The 24,942-nt window shown below is 33.6% G+C and overlaps 1 protein-coding gene across 1 annotated transcript in view; it reads right to left on the reverse strand.

Moving 5' to 3' along the window:
- SUB1 (SUB1 regulator of transcription) overlaps positions 1–24,942 on the reverse strand; it is a 991,845-nt gene that overhangs the window by 297,261 nt on the left and 669,642 nt on the right. The window lies entirely within an intron of this gene.

Below are 24,942 nucleotides of genomic sequence, written 5' to 3' on the forward strand. Positions count from 1 at the left end.
GCGAAGGCGAAGCAAGCCGTCCGCTGATTGGACAGGCGAAGGCAAAAGCAAGCCGTCCACTGAGTGGACAATCCAGAGCATGCATTTGTGCCGGTGTCGGCGATCGTTGTTCATATACGCACTCTTCATTCTCATCTTTCTTCCTAACTCTTACTCGGACAAGCAAATCCCCTATGCCATCCATAATGGTACACTCTATCCATACACCACATCCTCCCTTCCGTGGATGTTCCACGGGTTTCGGCTAGTTATTATTATTCATCCAAGTAAGTTCAAGAGCCTGGTGTTGGCTTAGCGGTTCGGGTGCCGGCTTGGGATCCTAGGATCCTGGGTTCGAATCCCGGTCGATCGCTGAATTAACGCCAGGGGGGTTGACTCAGCCTGTCATCCTTCCGAGGTCGGCTAATTGAGTACCAGCTTGCTGGGATGAATGATCCCGGTGTGTACCCCGATTTAGAATAGCTACACTGTATCCCTGCGCATCGTAAGAGGCGACTAAGGGTTGGCGTCAGGAAGGGCATCCGGCCATAAAAACATTGCCTCAAACAGGGAACCATGATTGTCATGGGGCCCGCAAGGCTAACCCCCACTCTTGCGAGGAAAATGGCCTTAAAACGATCATTCATTCATTCAAGTAGCACACCATCGCAGTCCGCAGGTAGGTTTTGCACCTCGAGCACACTGTCCATTTATTGGCTGTTTAAACTCGTGTGTGTTGAACTTTGACCTCCGAAGGGGAGGATTGTGGTGGTGGTGGATGATTCCTTACCTTGAGGTTGATGCACCTGTTCAAATGTCTGTGGATCGAATGATCACTTGTGTGTCCATTGCTGTTCTTGTCAGTCTGGACTCGTGAACCTCTGCTTTGTGCAGACATTCTGCAAATTAAATTAATATTCCAACTATCATGAACCAATATCGAAACAATGAATTCCCATTATCTGTGAACAAGCTCGACGTTCACTTCAAACCTCGTTTGTATAACTATACATTTACATTTACATTTGTTGACATTTCTCCTTTTTTTTTTTTTTCCACTAGAGGGACGACTATAGGTTTGGTCTGTCTGTTGTAGTTTTCCAGACTTTTTACGGCGTAGCCCATCGGGCAGAGCCGTCTAGAACAGTGTATGTATGTATGTCCCCTCAAACGTATACCAATCAGAGCTGAGAATGTGGTCACATGACAGGGTGACGTGATTACATCTGATGTCATTACGGCGGTGCTGCGGCTGACTCCACACACCGCCATTTTGATTTATATGCCGTTCATGCCGAACATATCGTTGAACCTGTCATATATCACAATCGCCATGCTCTACCTTTATGTTTTTCATTACGGCGTAAACACCCGCTCACTTCAAGAGCAGCAGGAAAGGTCATTCCTCTTTGGGGTATATAGATTACAGTCTCTCTATGGTCAGGTCTCAAGAACATTGGGTGTGTGTTCATTTACCAAGTTTCTTGTGGAGAGATCGCCAAGTGGTTTAAGCATTCGAGCAAGAACTCCATTCAAAACCGTTAAGGAACGGCTGGCTTGGCAAGCACTAGCTAGCTGCTTGGTAAATGAGCACACCTCCAACTCTTGTGGGGTATATAGATTACAGTAGATCTTCGCTCAGTTTCCTTAAGTAAAACTTACCTCATGGATGTCTGGATTCCTCCAAATTTATTTGTTTAATCTATCTATAATTCCATTAATCTCTGTGTGTATGTGTGTGTGTATGTATGCGACAACGATTTCTCGACAACTACCGGTCCGATATACTTGAAACTTGCCAGGTATATTGCTGGGGACCCGAGGATGTGCCTTTTCAAGGTTTGAAATTAATCGGACAAGTACTTACCGAGCTATGGCGATTTAGCCGTTCGCCGTTCGCTTTGGCGTTGCGAATGGACCAAACCATTGCATGTAAATAGAGGGGGGGGGGGTTCTGTGGTCGTTGCGAATGGACCAAACCATTCATGTAAATAGAGGGGGGGGGGTTCTGTGGTCGTTACTGCCACGTGGTTTCAAAGTTTTTTTTTGTTGTTGTTTGCACGCATGTTTTTTTGCACCCACGTACGGGCACGCCCTAGGATGTTTACACACACACACCCCTACACAAATTTTTTTTTTTTTTTTTTTTGGCAAGGAACGGGCACCCACGTACGGGCACGTCCTAGCTTATATATAGTACGGGCATGCCCTAGTGTTATGAACAGCATTAGCGACTGTTTAAAAAGCTGAACATGTGTGTTTGTGGTTTATAATATTTTACAAGCCCAGCTACGCTGCTGTTAGACTTTTGGTCTTATTTCCCCATACCCTTCAACATATTAATCTGAAACTTGGTTCATCGCTTTATTATAAGTTACATAACTTTATTATCCAAATTCACATAAACAGGGAAATGGTTAACAAGTCAAATAGTTGTACACCGCTCCTTTCCTATGCCATCTCCAGGAATTGCAAATCGTCATTGCTGGGCACCGAAGGGGGCTCGGCAGTGACGCACGCTGAAAGAGAGTACTCCGTTTTCACTCTGGTTGTTGTACACCGCTCCTTTCCTATGCCATCTCCAGGCATTGCAAATCGTCATTGCTGGGCACCGAAAGGGGCTCGGCAGTGACACACGCTGAAAGAGAGTACTCAGTTTTCACTCTGGTTGTTTGTTTTCTTGCTTTCTTGTTTGTTTGTTTGTTTGTTTGTCCGGGCGATATCTCAGCCATCCTTTGAGATAGGAAGCTGAAATTTCGGGACAACAGTGAGCAAGTCCTTTGTCAAAAACGATATTTTTTGTTTTTTGATTAATCAATTAATTGAGGAGTTATTTAATTATTAGCGATTAATTAAGTACTTATTTAATTAATCAAATTTCCTTTCTCTTCTGACCATTAACTCAGGCACCTTTTGAGTTAGGAAGCTGATATTTGGACATGCCAATGACCAGGTGATTTGGCTGCAAAGGCTATTTTTGATTTATTAATGAATCAATTAAGCGATGTATTATTTAATTATTAGATTAATGACAAAAAAAATTTTTTTTTTTAAGTTACAGATTCTGATGAAATGGTGGTGGTTTATGTGTTCTCTGACCGAATTGATTAATAATTTAATTTTTTTATGATTATTATTTATTTATTTTCATTATTAATCATTTTTTTATTTTCTTTCTCATTTGGCCAATATCTCAGGCACCTTTTGAGCTGGGAAGCTAATATTTGGACATGACAGTGACCAAGTGATGTGGCTATCAAGGATATTGTACACCGCTCCTTTCCTATGCCATCTCCAGGCATTGCAAATCGTCATTGCTGGGCACCGAAGGGGGCTCGGCAGTGACGCACGCTGAAAGAGAGTACTCAGTTTTCACTCTGGTTGTTTGCTTGTTTTCTTGTTTTCTTGCTTTCTTGTTTGTTTGTCCGGGCGATATCTCAGCCATCCTTTGAGCTAGGAAGCTGAAATTTTGGCACAATAGTGAGAAAGTGCTTTGTCAAAAACGTTTTTTTTTTTTTTGGATTAATCAATAAATTGAGGAGTTATTTAATTATTAGCGATTAATTAAGTACTTATTTAATTAATCGAATTTCCTTTCTCTTCTGACCATTAACTCAGGCACCTTTTGAGTTAGGAAGCTGATATTTGGACATGCCAATGACCAGGTGATTTGGCTGCAAAGGATATTTTTGATTTATTAATTAATCAATTAATCGATTAATTATTTAATTATTCGATTAATGACAAAAAAATTTTTTTTTTTAAGTTACAGATTCTGATGAAATAGTGCTAGTTTATGTGTTCTCTGACCAAATTGATTAATAATTTAATTTTTTTATGATTATTATTTATTTATTTTCATTATTCATCATTTATTTATTTTCTTTCTCATTTGGCCAATATCTCAGGTACCTTTGAGCTGGGAAGCTAAAATTTGGACATGAGTGACCAAGTGATGTGGCTATCAAGGATATTTTTGATTTATTGATTAATCATTTCATCTATTAATTATTTATTGATTAATCGATTAATTATTTATTGAGTAATCAATTAATTATTTAATTTTTTATTAATGACTTATTTAATTAAATTTCTAAAAGATACACCTTCGGATGAAGCACCAGTGGTTTAGTTATGCGATTAGCCAATTGATTATGAAAACAAGTACACATACATTCAAAGTACACCGCCCCATGCCAAATAATTAAATATGCTGCAGCGCAGCATTGCCGGGGCGCCTCCGGCGCCCGGCAATACCGCAGTGCAGCTCATTGAGGCTGCATTGGGAGGGAGAGGTGTACACTAATTGATTGATTAATTGTATAATTAAAATCAATAAAAGATTATCACAAAATATTTTCATAATCAATTGGCTAATCGCATAACTAAACCAGTAGTGCTTCATCCGAAGATGTATCTTTTAGAAATTTAATTAAATAAGTCATTTATAAAAAATTAAATAATTAATTGATTACTCAATAAATAATTAATCGATTAATCAATAAATACTTAATAGATGAAATGATTAATCAATAAATCAAAAATATCCTTGATAGCCACATCACTTGGTCACTCATGTCCAAATATTAGCTTCCCAGCTCAAAAGGTGCCTGAGATATTGGCCAAATGAGAAAGAAAATAAATAAATGATTAATAATGAAAATAAATAAATAATAATCATAAAAAAATTAAATTATTAATCAATTTGGTCAGAGAACACATAAACTACCACTATTTCATCAGAATCTGTAACTTAAAAAAAAAAAATTTTTTTGTCATTAATCGAATAATTAAATAATTAATCGATTAATTGATTAATTAATAAATCAAAAATATCCTTTGCAGCCAAATCACCTGGTCATTGGCATGTCCAAATATCAGCTTCCTAACTCAAAAGGTGCCTGAGTTAATAATGGTCAGAAGATAAATGAAATTTAATTAATTAAATAAGTACTTAATTAAACGCTAATAATTAAATAACTCCTCAATTAATTGATTATTCAAAAAACAAAAAATACCGTATTTGACAAAGGACTTGCTCACTACTGTGCCGAAATTTCAGCTTCCTAGCTCAAAGGATGGCTGAGATATCGTCCGGACAACCAAGAAAGAAAACAAACAAACAAGAAAACAAACAAGTACACATACATTCAAAGTACACCGCCCCATGCCAAATAATTAAATATGCTGCAGCGCGGCATTGCCGGGGCGCCTCCGGCGCCCGGCAATACCGCAGTGCAGCTCATTGAGGCTGCATTGGGAGGGAGAGGTGTACACTAATTGATTGATTAATTGTATAATTAAAATCAATAAAAGATTATCACAAAATATTTTCATAATCAATTGGCTAATCGCATAACTAAACCAGTAGTGCTTCATCCGAAGATGTATCTTTTAGAAATTTAATTAAATAAGTCATTTATAAAAAATTAAATAATTAATTGATTACTCAATAAATAATTAATCGATTAATCAATAAATACTTAATAGATGAAATGATTAATCAATAAATCAAAAATATCCTTGATAGCCACATCACTTGGTCACTCATGTCCAAATATTAGCTTCCCAGCTCAAAAGGTGCCTGAGATATTGGCCAAATGAGAAAGAAAATAAATAAATGATTAATAATGAAAATAAATAAATAATAATCATAAAAAAATTAAATTATTAATCAATTTGGTCAGAGAACACATAAACTACCACTATTTCATCAGAATCTGTAACTTAAAAAAAAAAAAATTTTTTGTCATTAATCGAATAATTAAATAATTAATCGATTAATTGATTAATTAATAAATCAAAAATATCCTTTGCAGCCAAATCACCTGGTCATTGGCATGTCCAAATATCAGCTTCCTAACTCAAAAGGTGCCTGAGTTAATAATGGTCAGAAGATAAATGAAATTTAATTAATTAAATAAGTACTTAATTAAACGCTAATAATTAAATAACTCCTCAATTAATTGATTATTCAAAAAACAAAAAATACCGTATTTGACAAAGGACTTGCTCACTACTGTGCCGAAATTTCAGCTTCCTAGCTCAAAGGATGGCTGAGATATCGTCCGGACAACCAAGAAAACAAGAAAACAAACAAGAAACCAGAGTGAAAACTGAGTACTCTCTTTCAGCGTGCGTCACTGCCGAGCCCCCTTCGGTGCCCGGCAATGACGATTTGCAATGCCTGGAGGTGGCATAGGAAAGGAGCGGTGTACAATAGCATACCTAAAGCACTAGTGCTTCATCCGAAGATGTATCTTTTAGAAATTTAATTAAATAAGTCATTTATAAAAAATTAAATAATTAATTGATTACTCAATAAATAATTAATCGATTAATCAATAAATACTTAATAGATGAAATGATTAATCAATAAATCAAAAATATCCTTGATAGCCACATCACTTGGTCACTCATGTCCAAATATTAGCTTCCCAGCTCAAAAGGTGCCTGAGATATTGGCCAAATGAGAAAGAAAATAAATAAATGATTAATAATGAAAATAAATAAATAATAATCATAAAAAAATTAAATTATTAATCAATTTGGTCAGAGAACACATAAACTACCACTATTTCATCAGAATCTGTAACTTAAAAAAAAAAAATTTTTTTGTCATTAATCGAATAATTAAATAATTAATCGATTAATTGATTAATTAATAAATCAAAAATATCCTTTGCAGCCAAATCACCTGGTCATTGGCATGTCCAAATATCAGCTTCCTAACTCAAAAGGTGCCTGAGTTAATAATGGTCAGAAGATAAATGAAATTTAATTAATTAAATAAGTACTTAATTAAACGCTAATAATTAAATAACTCCTCAATTAATTGATTATTCAAAAAACAAAAAATACCGTATTTGACAAAGGACTTGCTCACTACTGTGCCGAAATTTCAGCTTCCTAGCTCAAAGGATGGCTGAGATATCGTCCGGACAACCAAGAAAGAAAACAAACAAACAAGAAAACAAACAAGTACACATACATTCAAAGTACACCGCCCCATGCCAAATAATTAAATATGCTGCAGCGCGGCATTGCCGGGGCGCCTCAGGCGCCCGGCAATACCGCAGTGCAGCTCATTGAGGCTGCATTGGGAGGGAGACGTGTACACTAATTGATTGATTAATTGTATAATCAAAATCAATAAAAGATTATCACAAAATATTTTCATAATCAATTGGCTAATCGCATAACTAAACCACTAGTGCTTCATCCGAAGATGTATCTTTTAGAAATTTAATTAAATAAGTCATTTATAAAAAATTAAATAATTAATTGATTACTCAATAAATAATTAATCGATTAATCAATAAATAATTAATAGATGAAATGATTAATCAATAAATCAAAAATATCCTTGATAGCCACATCACTTGGTCACTCATGTCCAAATATTAGCTTCCCAGCTCAAAAGGTGCCTGAGATATTGGCCAAATGAGAAAGAAAATAAATAAATGATTAATAATGAAAATAAATAAATAATAATCATAAAAAAATTAAATTATTAATCAATTTGGTCAGAGAACACATAAACTACCACTATTTCATCAGAATCTGTAACTTTAAAAAAAAAAATTTTTTTGTCATTAATCGAATAATTAAATAATTAATCGATTAATTGATTAATTAATAAATCAAAAATATCCTTTGCAGCCAAATCACCTGGTCATTGGCATGTCCAAATATCAGCTTCCTAACTCAAAAGGTGCCTGAGTTAATAATGGTCAGAAGAGAAATGAAATTTAATTAATTAAATAAGTACTTAATTAAACGCTAATAATTAAATAACTCCTCAATTAATTGATTATTCAAAAAACAAAAAATACCGTATTTGACAAAGGACTTGCTCACTACTGTGCCGAAATTTCAGCTTCCTAGCTCAAAGGATGGCTGAGATATCGCCCGGACAACCAAGAAAACAAACAACCAGAGTGAAAACTGAGTACTCTCTTTCAGCGTGCGTCACTGCCGAGCCCCCTTTGGTGCCCGGCAATGACGATTTGCAATGCCTGGAGATGGCATAGGAAAGGAGCGGTGTACAACAAACAAGAAAGAAACCAGAGTGAAAACTGAGTACTCTCTTTCAGCGTGCGTCACTCCCGAGCCCCCTTTGGTGCTCGGCAATGACGATTTGCAATGCCTGGAGATGGCATAGGAAAGGAGCGGTGTACAACAAGTACACATACATTCAAAGTACACCGCCCCATGCCAAATAATTAAATATGCTGCAGCGCGGCATTGCCGGGGCGCCTCCGGCGCCCGGCAATACCGCAGTGCAGCTCATTGAGGCTGCATTGGGAGGGAGAGGTGTACACTAATTGATTGATTAATTGTATAATTAAAATCAATAAAAGATTATCACAAAATATTTTCATAATCAATTGGCTAATCGCATAACTAAACCAGTAGTGCTTCATCCGAAGATGTATCTTTTAGAAATTTAATTAAATAAGTCATTTATAAAAAATTAAATAATTAATTGATTACTCAATAAATAATTAATCGATTAATCAATAAATACTTAATAGATGAAATGATTAATCAATAAATCAAAAATATCCTTGATAGCCACATCACTTGGTCACTCATGTCCAAATATTAGCTTCCCAGCTCAAAAGGTGCCTGAGATATTGGCCAAATGAGAAAGAAAATAAATAAATGATTAATAATGAAAATAAATAAATAATAATCATAAAAAAATTAAATTATTAATCAATTTGGTCAGAGAACACATAAACTACCACTATTTCATCAGAATCTGTAACTTAAAAAAAAAAAAATTTTTTGTCATTAATCGAATAATTAAATAATTAATCGATTAATTGATTAATTAATAAATCAAAAATATCCTTTGCAGCCAAATCACCTGGTCATTGGCATGTCCAAATATCAGCTTCCTAACTCAAAAGGTGCCTGAGTTAATAATGGTCAGAAGATAAATGAAATTTAATTAATTAAATAAGTACTTAATTAAACGCTAATAATTAAATAACTCCTCAATTAATTGATTATTCAAAAAACAAAAAATACCGTATTTGACAAAGGACTTGCTCACTACTGTGCCGAAATTTCAGCTTCCTAGCTCAAAGGATGGCTGAGATATCGTCCGGACAACCAAGAAAGAAAACAAACAAACAAGAAAACAAACAAGTACACATACATTCAAAGTACACCGCCCCATGCCAAATAATTAAATATGCTGCAGCGCGGCATTGCCGGGGCGCCTCTGGCGCCCGGCAATACCGCAGTGCAGCTCATTAAGGCTGCATTGGGAGGGAGGGGTGTACACTAATTGATTGATTAATTGTATAATTAAAATCAATAAAAGATTATCACAAAATATTTTCATAATCAATTGGCTAATCGCATAACTAAACCACTAGTGCTTCATCCGAAGATGTATCTTTTAGAAATTTAATTAAATAAGTCATTTATAAAAAATTAAATAATTAATTGATTACTCAATAAATAATTAATCGATTAATCAATAAATACTTAATAGATGAAATGATTAATCAATAAATCAAAAATATCCTTGATAGCCACATCACTTGGTCACTCATGTCCAAATATTAGCTTCCCAGCTCAAAAGGTGCCTGAGATATTGGCCAAATGAGAAAGAAAATAAATAAATGATTAATAATGAAAATAAATAAATAATAATCATAAAAAAATTAAATTATTAATCAATTTGGTCAGAGAACACATAAACTACCACTATTTCATCAGAATCTGTAACTTTAAAAAAAAAAAATTTTTTGTCATTAATCGAATAATTAAATAATTAATCGATTAATTGATTAATTAATAAATCAAAAATATCCTTTGCAGCCAAATCACCTGGTCATTGGCATGTCCAAATATCAGCTTCCTAACTCAAAAGGTGCCTGAGTTAATAATGGTCAGAAGAGAAATGAAATTTAATTAATTAAATAAGTACTTAATTAAACGCTAATAATTAAATAACTCCTCAATTAATTGATTATTCAAAAAACAAAAAATACCGTATTTGACAAAGGACTTGCTCACTACTGTGCCGAAATTTCAGCTCCCTAGCTCAAAGGATGGCTGAGATATCGTCCGGACAACCAAGAAAACAAACAAACAAGCAAGAAAACAAACAAGTACACATACATTCAAAGTACACCGCCCCATGCCAAATAATTAAATATGCTGCAGCGCGGCATTGCCGGGGCGCCTCCGGCGCCCGGCAATACCGCAGTGCAGCTCATTGAGGCTGCATTGGGAGGGAGAGGTGTACACTAATTGATTGATTAATTGTATAATTAAAATCAATAAAAGATTATCACAAAATATTTTCATAATCAATTGGCTAATCGCATAACTAAACCACTGGTGCTTCATCCGAAGATGTATCTTTTAGAAATTTAATTAAATAAGTCATTTATAAAAAATTAAATAATTAATTGATTACTCAATAAATAATTAATCGATTAATCAATAAATACTTAATAGATGAAATGATTAATCAATAAATCAAAAATATCCTTGATAGCCACATCACTTGGTCACTCATGTCCAAATATTAGCTTCCCAGCTCAAAAGGTGCCTGAGATATTGGCCAAATGAGAAAGAAAATAAATAAATGATTAATAATGAAAATAAATAAATAATAATCATAAAAAAATTAAATTATTAATCAATTTGGTCAGAGAACACATAAACTACCACTATTTCATCAGAATCTGTAACTTAAAAAAAAAAAAATTTTTTGTCATTAATCGAATAATTAAATAATTAATCGATTAATTGATTAATTAATAAATCAAAAAATATCCTTTGCAGCCAAATCACCTGGTCATTGGCATGTCCAAATATCAGCTTCCTAACTCAAAAGGTGCCTGAGTTAATAATGGTCAGAAGATAAATGAAATTTAATTAATTAAATAAGTACTTAATTAAACGCTAATAATTAAATAACTCCTCAATTAATTGATTATTCAAAAAACAAAAAATACCGTATTTGACAAAGGACTTGCTCACTACTGTGCCGAAATTTCAGCTTCCTAGCTCAAAGGATGGCTGAGATATCGTCCGGACAACCAAGAAAGAAAACAAACAAACAAGAAAACAAGAAAACAAACAAGAAACCAGAGTGAAAACTGAGTACTCTCTTTCAGCGTGCGTCACTGCCGAGCCCCCTTTGGTGCCCGGCAATGACGATTTGCAATGCCTGGAGATGGCATAGGAAAGGAGCGGTGTACAACAAGTACACATACATTCAAAGTACACCGCCCCATGCCAAATAATTAAATATGCTGCAGCGCGGCATTGCCGGGGCGCCTCCGGCGCCCGGCAATACCGCAGTGCAGCTCATTGAGGCTGCATTGGGAGGGAGAGGTGTACACTAATTGATTGATTAATTGTATAATTAAAATCAATAAAAGATTATCACAAAATATTTTCATAATCAATTGGCTAATCGCATAACTAAACCACTGGTGCTTCATCCGAAGATGTATCTTTTAGAAATTTAATTAAATAAGTCATTTATAAAAAATTCATTGATTACTCAATAAATAATTAATCGATTAATCAATAAATAATTAATAGATGAAATGATTAATCAATAAATCAAAAATATCCTTGATAGCCACATCACTTGGTCACTCATGTCCAAATATTAGCTTCCCAGCTCAAAAGGTGCCTGAGATATTGGCCAAATGAGAAAGAAAATAAATAAATGATTAATAATGAATATAAATAAATAATAATCATAAAAAAATTAAATTATTAATCAATTTGGTCAGAGAACACATAAACTACCACTATTTCATCAGAATCTGTAACTTTAAAAAAAAAAAAATTTTTTGTCATTAATCGAATAATTAAATAATTAATCGATTAATTGATTAATTAATAAATCAAAAATATCCTTTGCAGCCAAATCACCTGGTCATTGGCATGTCCAAATATCAGCTTCCTAACTCAAAAGGTGCCTGAGTTAATAATGGTCAGAAGAGAAATGAAATTTAATTAATTAAATAAGTACTTAATTAAACGCTAATAATTAAATAACTCCTCAATTAATTGATTATTCAAAAAACAAAAAATACCGTATTTGACAAAGGACTTGCTCACTACTGTGCCGAAATTTAAGCTTCCTAGCTCAAAGGATGGCTGAGATATCGTCCGGACAACCAAGAAAACAAACAAACAAGCAAGAAAACAAACAAGTACACATACATTCAAAGTACACCGCCCCATGCCAAATAATTAAATATGCTGCAGCGCGGCATTGCCGGGGCGCCTCCGGCGCCCGGCAATACTGCAGTGCAGCTCATTGAGGCTGCATTGGGAGGGAGAGGTGTACACTAATTGATTGATTAATTGTATAATTAAAATCAATAAAAGATTATCACAAAATATTTTCATAATCAATTGGCTAATCGCATAACTAAACCAGTAGTGCTTCATCCGAAGATGTATCTTTTAGAAATTTAATTAAATAAGTCATTTATAAAAAATTAAATAATTAATTGATTACTCAATAAATAATTAATCGATTAATCAATAAATACTTAATAGATGAAATGATTAATCAATAAATCAAAAATATCCTTGATAGCCACATCACTTGGTCACTCATGTCCAAATATTAGCTTCCCAGCTCAAAAGGTGCCTGAGATATTGGCCAAATGAGAAAGAAAATAAATAAATGATTAATAATGAAAATAAATAAATAATAATCATAAAAAAATTAAATTATTAATCAATTTGGTCAGAGAACACATAAACTACCACTATTTCATCAGAATCTGTAACTTAAAAAAAAAAAATTTTTTTGTCATTAATCGAATAATTAAATAATTAATCGATTAATTGATTAATTAATAAATCAAAAATATCCTTTGCAGCCAAATCACCTGGTCATTGGCATGTCCAAATATCAGCTTCCTAACTCAAAAGGTGCCTGAGTTAATAATGGTCAGAAGATAAATGAAATTTAATTAATTAAATAAGTACTTAATTAAACGCTAATAATTAAATAACTCCTCAATTAATTGATTATTCAAAAAACAAAAAATACCGTATTTGACAAAGGACTTGCTCACTACTGTGCCGAAATTTCAGCTTCCTAGCTCAAAGGATGGCTGAGATATCGTCCGGACAACCAAGAAAGAAAGAAAACAAGAAAACAACCAGAGTGAAAACTGAGTACTCTCTTTCAGCGTGCGTCACTGCCGAGCCCCCTTCGGTGCCCAGCAATGACGATTTGCAATGCCTGGAGATGGCATAGGAAAGGTGCGGTGTACAACAAGAAAACAAACAAGAAACCAGAGTGAAAACTGAGTACTCTCTTTCAGCGTGCGTCACTGCCGAGCCCCCTTTGGTGCCCGGCAATAACGATTTGCAATGCCTGGAGATGGCATAGGAAAGGAGCGGTGTACAACAAGAAAACAAACAAGAAACCAGAGTGAAAACTGAGTACTCTCTTTCAGCGTGCGTCACTGCCGAGCCCCCTTTGGTGCCCGGCAATGACGATTTGCAATGCCTGGAGATGGCATAGGAAAGGAGCGGTGTACAACAAGTACACATACATTCAAAGTACACCGCCCCATGCCAAATAATTAAATATGCTGCAGCGCGGCATTGCCGGGGCGCCTCCGGCGCCCGGCAATACCGCAGTGCAGCTCATTGAGGCTGCATTGGGAGGGAGAGGTGTACACTAATTGATTGATTAATTGTATAATTAAAATCAATAAAAGATTATCACAAAATATTTTCATAATCAATTGGCTAATCGCATAACTAAACCACTAGTGCTTCATCTGAAGATGTATCTTTTAGAAATTTAATTAAATAAGTCATTTATAAAAAATTAAATAATTAATTGATTACTCAATAAATAATTAATCGATTAATCAATAAATACTTAATAGATGAAATGATTAATCAATAAATCAAAAATATCCTTGATAGCCACATCACTTGGTCACTCATGTCCAAATATTAGCTTCCCAGCTCAAAAGGTGCCTGAGATATTGGCCAAATGAGAAAGAAAATAAATAAATGATTAATAATGAAAATAAATAAATAACAAGTACACATACATTCAAAGTACACCGCCCCATGCCAAATAATTAAATATGCTGCAGCGCGGCATTGCCGGGGCGCCTCGGGCGCCCGGCAATACCGCAGTGCAGCTCATTGAGGCTGCATTGGGAGGGAGAGGTGTACACTAATTGATTGATTAATTGTATAATTAAAATCAATAAAAGATTATCACAAAATATTTTCATAATCAATTGGCTAATCGCATAACTAAACCACTGGTGCTTCATCCGAAGATGTATCTTTTAGAAATTTAATTAAATAAGTCATTTATAAAAAATTCATTGATTACTCAATAAATAATTAATCGATTAATCAATAAATAATTAATAGATGAAATGATTAATCAATAAATCAAAAATATCCTTGATAGCCACATCACTTGGTCACTCATGTCCAAATATTAGCTTCCCAGCTCAAAAGGTGCCTGAGATATTGGCCAAATGAGAAAGAAAATAAATAAATGATTAATAATGAATATAAATAAATAATAATCATAAAAAAATTAAATTATTAATCAATTTGGTCAGAGAACACATAAACTACCACTATTTCATCAGAATCTGTAACTTTAAAAAAAAAAAATTTTTTTGTCATTAATCGAATAATTAAATAATTAATCGATTAATTGATTAATTAATAAATCAAAAATATCCTTTGCAGCCAAATCACCTGGTCATTGGCATGTCCAAATATCAGCTTCCTAACTCAAAAGGTGCCTGAGTTAATAATGGTCAGAAGAGAAATGAAATTTAATTAATTAAATAAGTACTTAATTAAACGCTAATAATTAAATAACTCCTCAATTAATTGATTATTCAAAAAACAAAAAATACCGTATTTGACAAAGGACTTGCTCACTACTGTGCCGAAATTTAAGCTTCCTAGCTCAAAGGATGGCTGAGATATCGTCCGGACAACCAAGAAAACAAACAAACAAGCAAGAAAACAAACAAGAAAACAAACAAGTACACATACATTCAAAGTACACCGCCCCATGCCAAATAATTAAATATGCTGCAGCGCGGCATTGCCGGGGCGCCTCCGGCGCCCGGCAATACCGCAGTGCAGCTCATTGAGGCTGCATTGGGAGGGAGAGGTGTACACTAATTGATTGATTAATTGTATAATTAAAATCAATAAAAGATTATCACAAAATATTTTCATAATCAATTGGCTAATCGCATAACTAAACCAGTAGTGCTTCATCCGAAGATGTATCTTTTAGAAATTTAATTAAATAAGTCATTTATAAAAAATTAAATAATTAATTGATTACTCAATAAATAATTAATCGATTAATCAATAAATACTTAATAGATGAAATGATTAATCAATAAATCAAAAATATCCTTGATAGCCACATCACTTGGTCACTCATGTCCAAATATTAGCTTCCCAGCTCAAAAGGTGCCTGAGATATTGGCCAAATGAGAAAGAAAATAAATAAATGATTAATAATGAAAATAAATAAATAATAATCATAAAAAAATTAAATTATTAATCAATTTGGTCAGAGAACACAAACTACCACTATTTCATCAGAATCTGTAACTTAAAAAAAAAAATTTTTTTTGTCATTAATCGAATAATTAAATAATTAATCGATTAATTGATTAATTAATAAATCAAAAATATCCTTTGCAGCCAAATCACCTGGTCATTGGCATGTCCAAATATCAGCTTCCTAACTCAAAAGGTGCCTGAGTTAATAATGGTCAGAAGATAAATGAAATTTAATTAATTAAATAAGTACTTAATTAAACGCTAATAATTAAATAACTCCTCAATTAATTGATTATTCAAAAAACAAAAAATACCGTATTTGACAAAGGACTTGCTCACTACTGTGCCGAAATTTCAGCTTCCTAGCTCAAAGGATGGCTGAGATATCGTCCGGACAACCAAGAAAGCAAACAAGAAAGAAAACAAACAAGTACACATACATTCAAAGTACACCGCCCCATGCCAAATAATTAAATATGCTGCAGCGCGGCATTGCCGGGGCGCCTCAGGCGCCCGGCAATACCGCAGTGCAGCTCATTGAGGCTGCATTGGGAGGGAGATGTGTACACTAATTGATTGATTAATTGTATAATTAAAATCAATAAAAGATTATCACAAAATATTTTCATAATCAATTGGCTAATCGCATAACTAAACCACTAGTGCTTCATCCGAAGATGTATCTTTTAGAAATTTAATTAAATAAGTCATTTATAAAAAATTAAATAATTAATTGATTACTCAATAAATAATTAATCGATTAATCAATAAATAATTAATAGATGAAATGATTAATCAATAAATCAAAAATATCCTTGATAGCCACATCACTTGGTCACTCATGTCCAAATATTAGCTTCCCAGCTCAAAAGGTGCCTGAGATATTGGCCAAATGAGAAAGAAAATAAATAAATGATTAATAATGAAAATAAATAAATAATAATCATAAAAAAATTAAATTATTAATCAATTTGGTCAGAGAACACATAAACTACCACTATTTCATCAGAATCTGTAACTTTAAAAAAAAAAAATTTTTTGTCATTAATCGAATAATTAAATAATTAATCGATTAATTGATTAATTAATAAATCAAAAATATCCTTTGCAGCCAAATCACCTGGTCATTGGCATGTCCAAATATCAGCTTCCTAACTCAAAAGGTGCCTGAGTTAATAATGGTCAGAAGATAAATGAAATTTAATTAATTAAATAAGTACTTAATTAAACGCTAATAATTAAATAACTCCTCAATTAATTGATTAATCAAAAAACAAAAAATACCGTATTTGACAAAGGACTTGCTCACTACTGTGCCGAAATTTCAGCTTCCTAGCTCAAAGGATGGCTGAGATATCGTCCGGACAACCAAGAAAACAAACAAGAAAACAAACAAGAAACCAGAGTGAAAACTGAGTACTCTCTTTCAGCGTGCGTCACTGCCGAGCCCCCTTCGGTGCCCGGCAATGACGATTTGCAATGCCTGGAGGTGGCATAGGAAAGGAGCGGTGTACAACAAGAAAACAAACAAACAAGAAAGAAACCAGAGTGAAAACTGAGTACTCTCTTTCAGCGTGCGTCACTGCCGAGCCCCCTTTGGTGCCCGGCAATGACGATTTGCAATGCCTGGAGATGGCATAGGAAAGGAGCGGTGTACAACAAGAAACCAGAGTGAAAACTGAGTACTCTCTTTCAGCGTGCGTCACTGCCGAGCCCCCTTTGGTGCCCGGCAATGACGATTTGCAATGCCTGGAGATGGCATAGGAAAGGAGCGGTGTACAACAAGAAAACAAACAAGAAACCAGAGTGAAAACTGAGTACTCTCTTTCAGCGTGCGTCACTGCCGAGCCCCCTTTGGTGCCCGGCAATGACGATTTGCAATGCCTGGAGATGGCATAGGAAAGGAGCGGTGTACAACAAGTACACATACATTCAAAGTACACCGCCCCATGCCAAATAATTAAATATGCTGCAGCGCGGCATTGCCGGGGCGCCTCCGGCGCCCGGCAATACCGCAGTGCAGCTCATTGAGGCTGCATTGGGAGGGAGAGGTGTACACTAATTGATTGATTAATTGTATAATTAAAATCAATAAAAGATTATCACAAAATATTTTCATAATCAATTGGCTAATCGCATAACTAAACCACTAGTGCTTCATCTGAAGATGTATCTTTTAGAAATTTAATTAAATAAGTCATTTATAAAAAATTAAATAATTAATTGATTACTCAATAAATAATTAATCGATTAATCAATAAATACTTAATAGATGAAATGATTAATCAATAAATCAAAAATATCCTTGATAGCCACATCACTTGGTCACTCATGTCCAAATATTAGCTTCCCAGCTCAAAAGGTGCCTGAGATATTGGCCAAATGAGAAAGAAAATAAATAAATGATTAATAATGAAAATAAATAAATAACAAGTACACATACATTCAAAGTACACCGCCCCATGCCAAATAATTAAATATGCTGCAGCGCGGCATTGCCGGGGCGCCTCCGGCGCCCGGCAATACCGCAGTGCAGCTCATTGAGGCTGCATTGGGAGGGAGAGGTGTACACTAATTGATTGATTAATTGTATAATTAAAATCAATAAAAGATTATCACAAAATATTTTCATAATCAATTGGCTAATCGCATAACTAAACCACTGGTGCTTCATCCGAAGATGTATCTTTTAGAAATTTAATTAAATAAGTCATTTATAAAAAATTCATTGATTACTCAATAAATAATTAATCGATTAATCAATAAATAATTAATAGATGAAATGATTAATCAATAAATCAAAAATATCCTTGATAGCCACATCACTTGGTCACTCATGTCCAAATATTAGCTTCCCAGCTCAAAAGGTGCCTGAGATATTGGCCAAATGAGAAAGAAAATAAATAAATGATTAATAATGAATATAAATAAATAATAATCATAAAAAAATTAAATTATTAATCAATTTGGTCAGAGAACACATAAACTACCACTATTTCATCAGAATCTGTAACTTTAAAAAAAAAAAATTTTTTTGTCATTAATCGAATAATTAAATAATTAATCGATTAATTGATTAATTAATAAATCAAAAATATCCTTTGCAGCCAAATCACCTGGTCATTGGCATGTCCAAATATCAGCTTCCTAACTCAAAAGGTGCCTGAGTTAATAATGGTCAGAAGAGAAATGAAATTTAATTAATTAAATAAGTACTTAATTAAACGCTAATAATTAAATAACTCCTCAATTAATTGATTATTCAAAAAACAAAAAATACCGTATTTGACAAAGGACTTGCTCACTACTGTGCCGAAATTTAAGCTTCCTAGCTCAAAGGATGGCTGAGATATCGTCCGGACAACCAAGAAAACAAACAAACAAGCAAGAAAACAAACAAGAAAACAAACAAGTACACATACATTCAAAGTACACCGCCCCATGCCAAATAATTCAATATGCTGCAGCGCGGCATTGCCGGGGCGCCTCAGGCGCCCGGCAATGCCGCAGTGCAGCTCATTGAGGCTGCATTGGGAGGGAGAGGTGTACACTAATTGATTGATTAATTGTTTAATTAAAATCAATAAAAGATTATCACAAAATATTTTCATAATCAATTGGCTAATCGCATAACTAAACCAGTAGTGCTTCATCCAAAGATGTATCTTTTAGAAATTTAATTAAATAAGTCATTTATAAAAAATTAAATAATTAATTGATTACTCAATAAATAATTAATCGATTAATCAATAAATACTTAATAGATGAAATGATTAATCAATAAATAAAAAATATCCTTGATAGCCACATCACTTGGTCACTCATGTCCAAATATTAGCTTCCCAGCTCAAAAGGTGCCTGAGATATTGGCCAAATGAGAAAGAAAATAAATAAATGATTAATAATGAAAATAAATAAATAATAATCATAAAAAAATTAAATTATTAACCAATTTGGTCAGAGAACACATAAACTACCACTATTTCATCAGAATCTGTAACTTAAAAAAAAATTTTTTTTTGTCATTAATCGAATAATTAAATAATTAATCGATTAAATGATTAATTAATAAATCAAAAATATCCTTTGCAGCCAAATCACCTGGTCATTGGCATGTCCAAATATCAGCTTCCTAACTCAAAAGGTGCCTGAGTTAATAATGGTCAGAAGAGAAATGAAATTTAATTAATTAAATAAGTACTTAATTAAACGCTAATAATTAAATAACTCCTCAATTAATTGATTATTCAAAAAACAAAAAATACCGTATTTGACAAAGGACTTGCTCACTACTGTGCCGAAATTTCAGCTTCCTAGCTCAAAGGATGGCTGAGATATCGCCCGGACAAACAAACAAGAAAACAAACAAACAAGAAAGAAACCAGAGTGAAAACTGAGTACTCTCTTTCAGCGTGCGTCACTGCCGAGCCCCCTTTGGTGCCCGTCAATGACGATTTGTAATGCCTGGAGATGGCATAGGAAAGGAGCGGTGTACAACAAGTACAAATACATTCAAAGTACACCGCCCCATGCCAAATAATTAAATATGCTGCAGCGCGGCATTGCCGGGGCGCCTCTGGCGCCCGGCAATACCGCAGTGCAGCTCATTGAGGCTGCATTGGGAGGGAGAGGTGTACACTAATTGATTGATTAATTGTATAATTAAAATCAATAAAAGATTATCACAAAATATTTTCATAATCAATTGGCTAATCGCATAACTAAACCACTAGTGCTTCATCCGAAGATGTATCTTTTAGAAATTTAATTAAATAAGTCATTAATAAAAAATTAAATAATTAATTGATTACTCAATAAATAATTAATCGATTAATCAATAAATAATTAATAGATGAAATGATTAATCAATAAATCAAAAATATCCTTGATAGCCACATCACTTGGTCACTCATGTCCAAATATTAGCTTCCCAGCTCAAAAGGTGCCTGAGATATTGGCCAAATGAGAAAGAAAATAAATAAATGATTAATAATGAAAATAAATAAATAATAATCATAAAAAAATTAAATTATTAATCAATTTGGTCAGAGAACACATAAACTACCACTATTTCATCAGAATCTGTAACTTAAAAAAAAAAATTTTTTTTGTCATTAATCGAATAATTAAATAATTAATCGATTAATTGATTAATTAATAAATCAAAAATATCCTTTGCAGCCAAATCACCTGGTCATTGGCATGTCCAAATATCAGCTTCCTAACTCAAAAGGTGCCTGAGTTAATAATGGTCAGAAGAGAAATGAAATTTAATTAATTAAATAAGTACTTAATTAAACGCTAATAATTAAATAACTCCTCAATTAATTGATTATTCAAAAAACAAAAAATACCGTATTTGACAAAGGACTTGCTCACTACTGTGCCGAAATTTCAGCTTCCTAGCTCAAAGGATGGCTGAGATATCGCCCGGACAACCAAGAAAACAAGAAAGAAAACAAACAAGAAAACAAACAAGAAAACAAACAAGAAACCAGAGTGAAAACTGAGTACTCTCTTTCAGCGTGCGTCACTGCCGAGCCCCCTTCGGTGCCCGGCAATGACGATTTGCAATGCCTGGAGGTGGCATAGGAAAGGAGCGGTGTACAACAAGAAACCAGAGTGAAAACTGAGTACTCTCTTTCAGCGTGCGTCACTGCCGAGCCCCCTTTGGTGCCCGGCAATGACGATTTGCAATGCCTGGAGATGGCATAGGAAAGGAGCGGTGTACAATAATCATAAAAAAATTAAATTATTAATCAATTTGGTCAGAGAACACATAAACTACCACTATTTCATCAGAATCTGTAACTTAAAAAAAAAATTTTTTTTTGTCATTAATCGAATAATTAAATAATTAATCGATTAATTGATTAATTAATAAATCAAAAATATCCTTTGCAGCCAAATCACCTGGTCATTGGCATGTCCAAATATCAGCTTCCTAACTGAAAAGGTGCCTGAGTTAATAATGGTCAGAAGAGAAATGAAATTTAATTAATTAAATAAGTACTTAATTAAACGCTAATAATTAAATAACTCCTCAATTAATTGATTATTCAAAAAACAAAAAATACCGTATTTGACAAAGGACTTGCTCACTACTGTGCCGAAATTTCAGCTTCCTAGCTCAAAGGATGGCTGAGATATCGCCCGGACAACCAAGAAAACAAACAACCAGAGTGAAAACTGAGTACTCTCTTTCAGCGTGCGTCACTGCAGAGCCCCCTTTGGTGCCCGGCAATGACGATTTGCAATGCCTGGAGATGGCATAGGAAAGGAGCGGTGTACAACAAACAAGAAACCAGAGTGAAAACTGAGTACTCTCTTTCAGCGTGCGTCACTGCCGAGCCCCCTTTGGTGCCCGGCAATGACGATTTGCAATGCCTGGAGATGGCATAGGAAAGGAGCGGTGTACAACAAGTACACATACATTCAAAGTACACCGCCCCATGCCAAATAATTAAATATGCTGCAGCGCGGCATTGCCGGGGCGCCTCCGGCGCCCGGCAATACCGCAGTGCAGCTCATTGAGGCTGCATTGGGAGGGAGAGGTGTACACTAATTGATTGATTAATTGTATAATTAAAATCAATAAAAGATTATCACAAAATATTTTCATAATCAATTGGCTAATCGCATAACTAAACCAGTAGTGCTTCATCCGAAGATGTATCTTTTAGAAATTTAATTAAATAAGTCATTTATAAAAAATTAAATAATTAATTGATTACTCAATAAATAATTAATCGATTAATCAATAAATACTTAATAGATGAAATGATTAATCAATAAATCAAAAATATCCTTGATAGCCACATCACTTGGTCACTCATGTCCAAATATTAGCTTCCCAGCTCAAAAGGTGCCTGAGATATTGGCCAAATGAGAAAGAAAATAAATAAATGATTAATAATGAAAATAAATAAATAATAATCATAAAAAAATTAAATTATTAATCAATTTGGTCAGAGAACACATAAACTACCACTATTTCATCAGAATCTGTAACTTAAAAAAAAAAAATTTTTTTGTCATTAATCGAATAATTAAATAATTAATCGATTAATTGATTAATTAATAAATCAAAAATATCCTTTGCAGCCAAATCACCTGGTCATTGGCATGTCCAAATATCAGCTTCCTAACTCAAAAGGTGCCTGAGTTAATAATGGTCAGAAGATAAATGAAATTTAATTAATTAAATAAGTACTTAATTAAACGCTAATAATTAAATAACTCCTCAATTAATTGATTATTCAAAAAACAAAAAATACCGTATTTGACAAAGGACTTGCTCACTACTGTGCCGAAATTTCAGCTTCCTAGCTCAAAGGATGGCTGAGATATCGTCCGGACAACCAAGAAAGAAAACAAACAAACAAGAAAACAAACAAGTACAAATACATTCAAAGTACACCGCCCCATGCCAAATAATTAAATATGCTGCAGCGCGGCATTGCCGGGGCGCCTCTGGCGCCCGGCAATACCGCAGTGCAGCTCATTAAGGCTGCATTGGGAGGGAGGGGTGTACACTAATTGATTGATTAATTGTATAATTAAAATCAATAAAAGATTATCACAAAATATTTTCATAATCAATTGGCTAATCGCATAACTAAACCACTAGTGCTTCATCCGAAGATGTATCTTTTAGAAATTTAATTAAATAAGTCATTTATAAAAAATTAAATAATTAATTGATTACTCAATAAATAATTAATCGATTAATCAATAAATAATTAATAGATGAAATGATTAATCAATAAATCAAAAATATCCTTGATAGCCACATCACTTGGTCACTCATGTCCAAATATTAGCTTCCCAGCTCAAAAGGTGCCTGAGATATTGGCCAAATGAGAAAGAAAATAAATAAATGATTAATAATGAAAATAAATAAATAATAATCATAAAAAAATTAAATAATTAATCAATTTGGTCAGAGAACACATAAACTACCACTATTTCATCAGAATCTGTAACTTTAAAAAAAAAAATTTTTTTGTCATTAATCGAATAATTAAATAATTAATCGATTAATTGATTAATTAATAAATCAAAAATATCCTTTGCAGCCAAATCACCTGGTCATTGGCATGTCCAAATATCAGCTTCCTAACTCAAAAGGTGCCTGAGTTAATAATGGTCAGAAGAGAAATGAAATTTAATTAATTAAATAAGTACTTAATTAAACGCTAATAATTAAATAACTCCTCAATTAATTGATTATTCAAAAAACAAAAAATACCGTATTTGACAAAGGACTTGCTCACTACTGTGCCGAAATTTCAGCTTCCTAGCTCAAAGGATGGCTGAGATATCGTCCGGACAACCAAGAAAACAAACAAACAAGAAACCAGAGTGAAAACTGAGTACTCTCTTTCAGCGTGCGTCACTGCCGAGCCCCCTTTGGTGCCCGGCAATGACGATTTGCAATGCCTGGAGATGGCATAGGAAAGGAGCGGTGTACAACAAGTACACATACATTCAAAGTACACCGCCCCATGCCAAATAATTAAATATGCTGCAGCGCGGCATTGCCGGGGCGCCTCCGGCGCCCGGCAATACCGCAGTGCAGCTCATTGAGGCTGCATTGGGAGGGATAGGTGTACACTAATTGATTGATTAATTGTATAATTAAAATCAATAAAAGATTATCACAAAATATTTTCATAATCAATTGGCTAATCGCATAACTAAACCACTCGTGCTTCATCCGAAGATGTATCTTTTAGAAATGTAATTAAATAAGTCATTTATAAAAAATTAAATAATTAATTGATTACTCAATAAATAATTAATCGATTAATCAATAAATAATTAATAGATGAAATGATTAATCAATAAATCAATAATATCCTTGATAGCCACATCGCTTGGTCACTCATGTCCAAATATTAGCTTCCCAGCTCAAAAGGTGCCTGAGATATTGGCCAAATGAGAAAGAAAATAAATAAATGATTAATAATGAAAATAAATAAATAATAATCATTAAAAAATTAAATTATTAATCAATTTGGTCAGAGAACACATAAACTACCACTATTTCATCAGAATCTGTAACTTTAAATTTAAATTTTTTTTTGGCATTAATCAAATAATTACATAATTAATCGATTAATTTATTAATTAATAAATCAAAAATATCCTTTGCAGCCAAATCACCTGGTCATTGGCATGTCCAAATGTCAGCTTCCTAACTCAAAAGGTGCCTGAGTTAATGGTCAGAAGAGAAAGGAAATTTGATTAATTAAATAAGTACTGAATTAATCGCTAATAATTAAATAACTCCTCAATTTATTGATTAATCAAAAAACAAAAAATACTGTTTTTGACAAAGGACTTGCTCACTATTGTGCCGAAATTTCA

This window comes from Myxine glutinosa, chromosome 2, assembly GCF_964187855.1.
Source record: "Myxine glutinosa chromosome 2, kmMyxGlut1.1, whole genome shotgun sequence".
In the NCBI taxonomy this organism is placed as follows: domain Eukaryota; kingdom Metazoa; phylum Chordata; class Myxini; order Myxiniformes; family Myxinidae; genus Myxine; species Myxine glutinosa.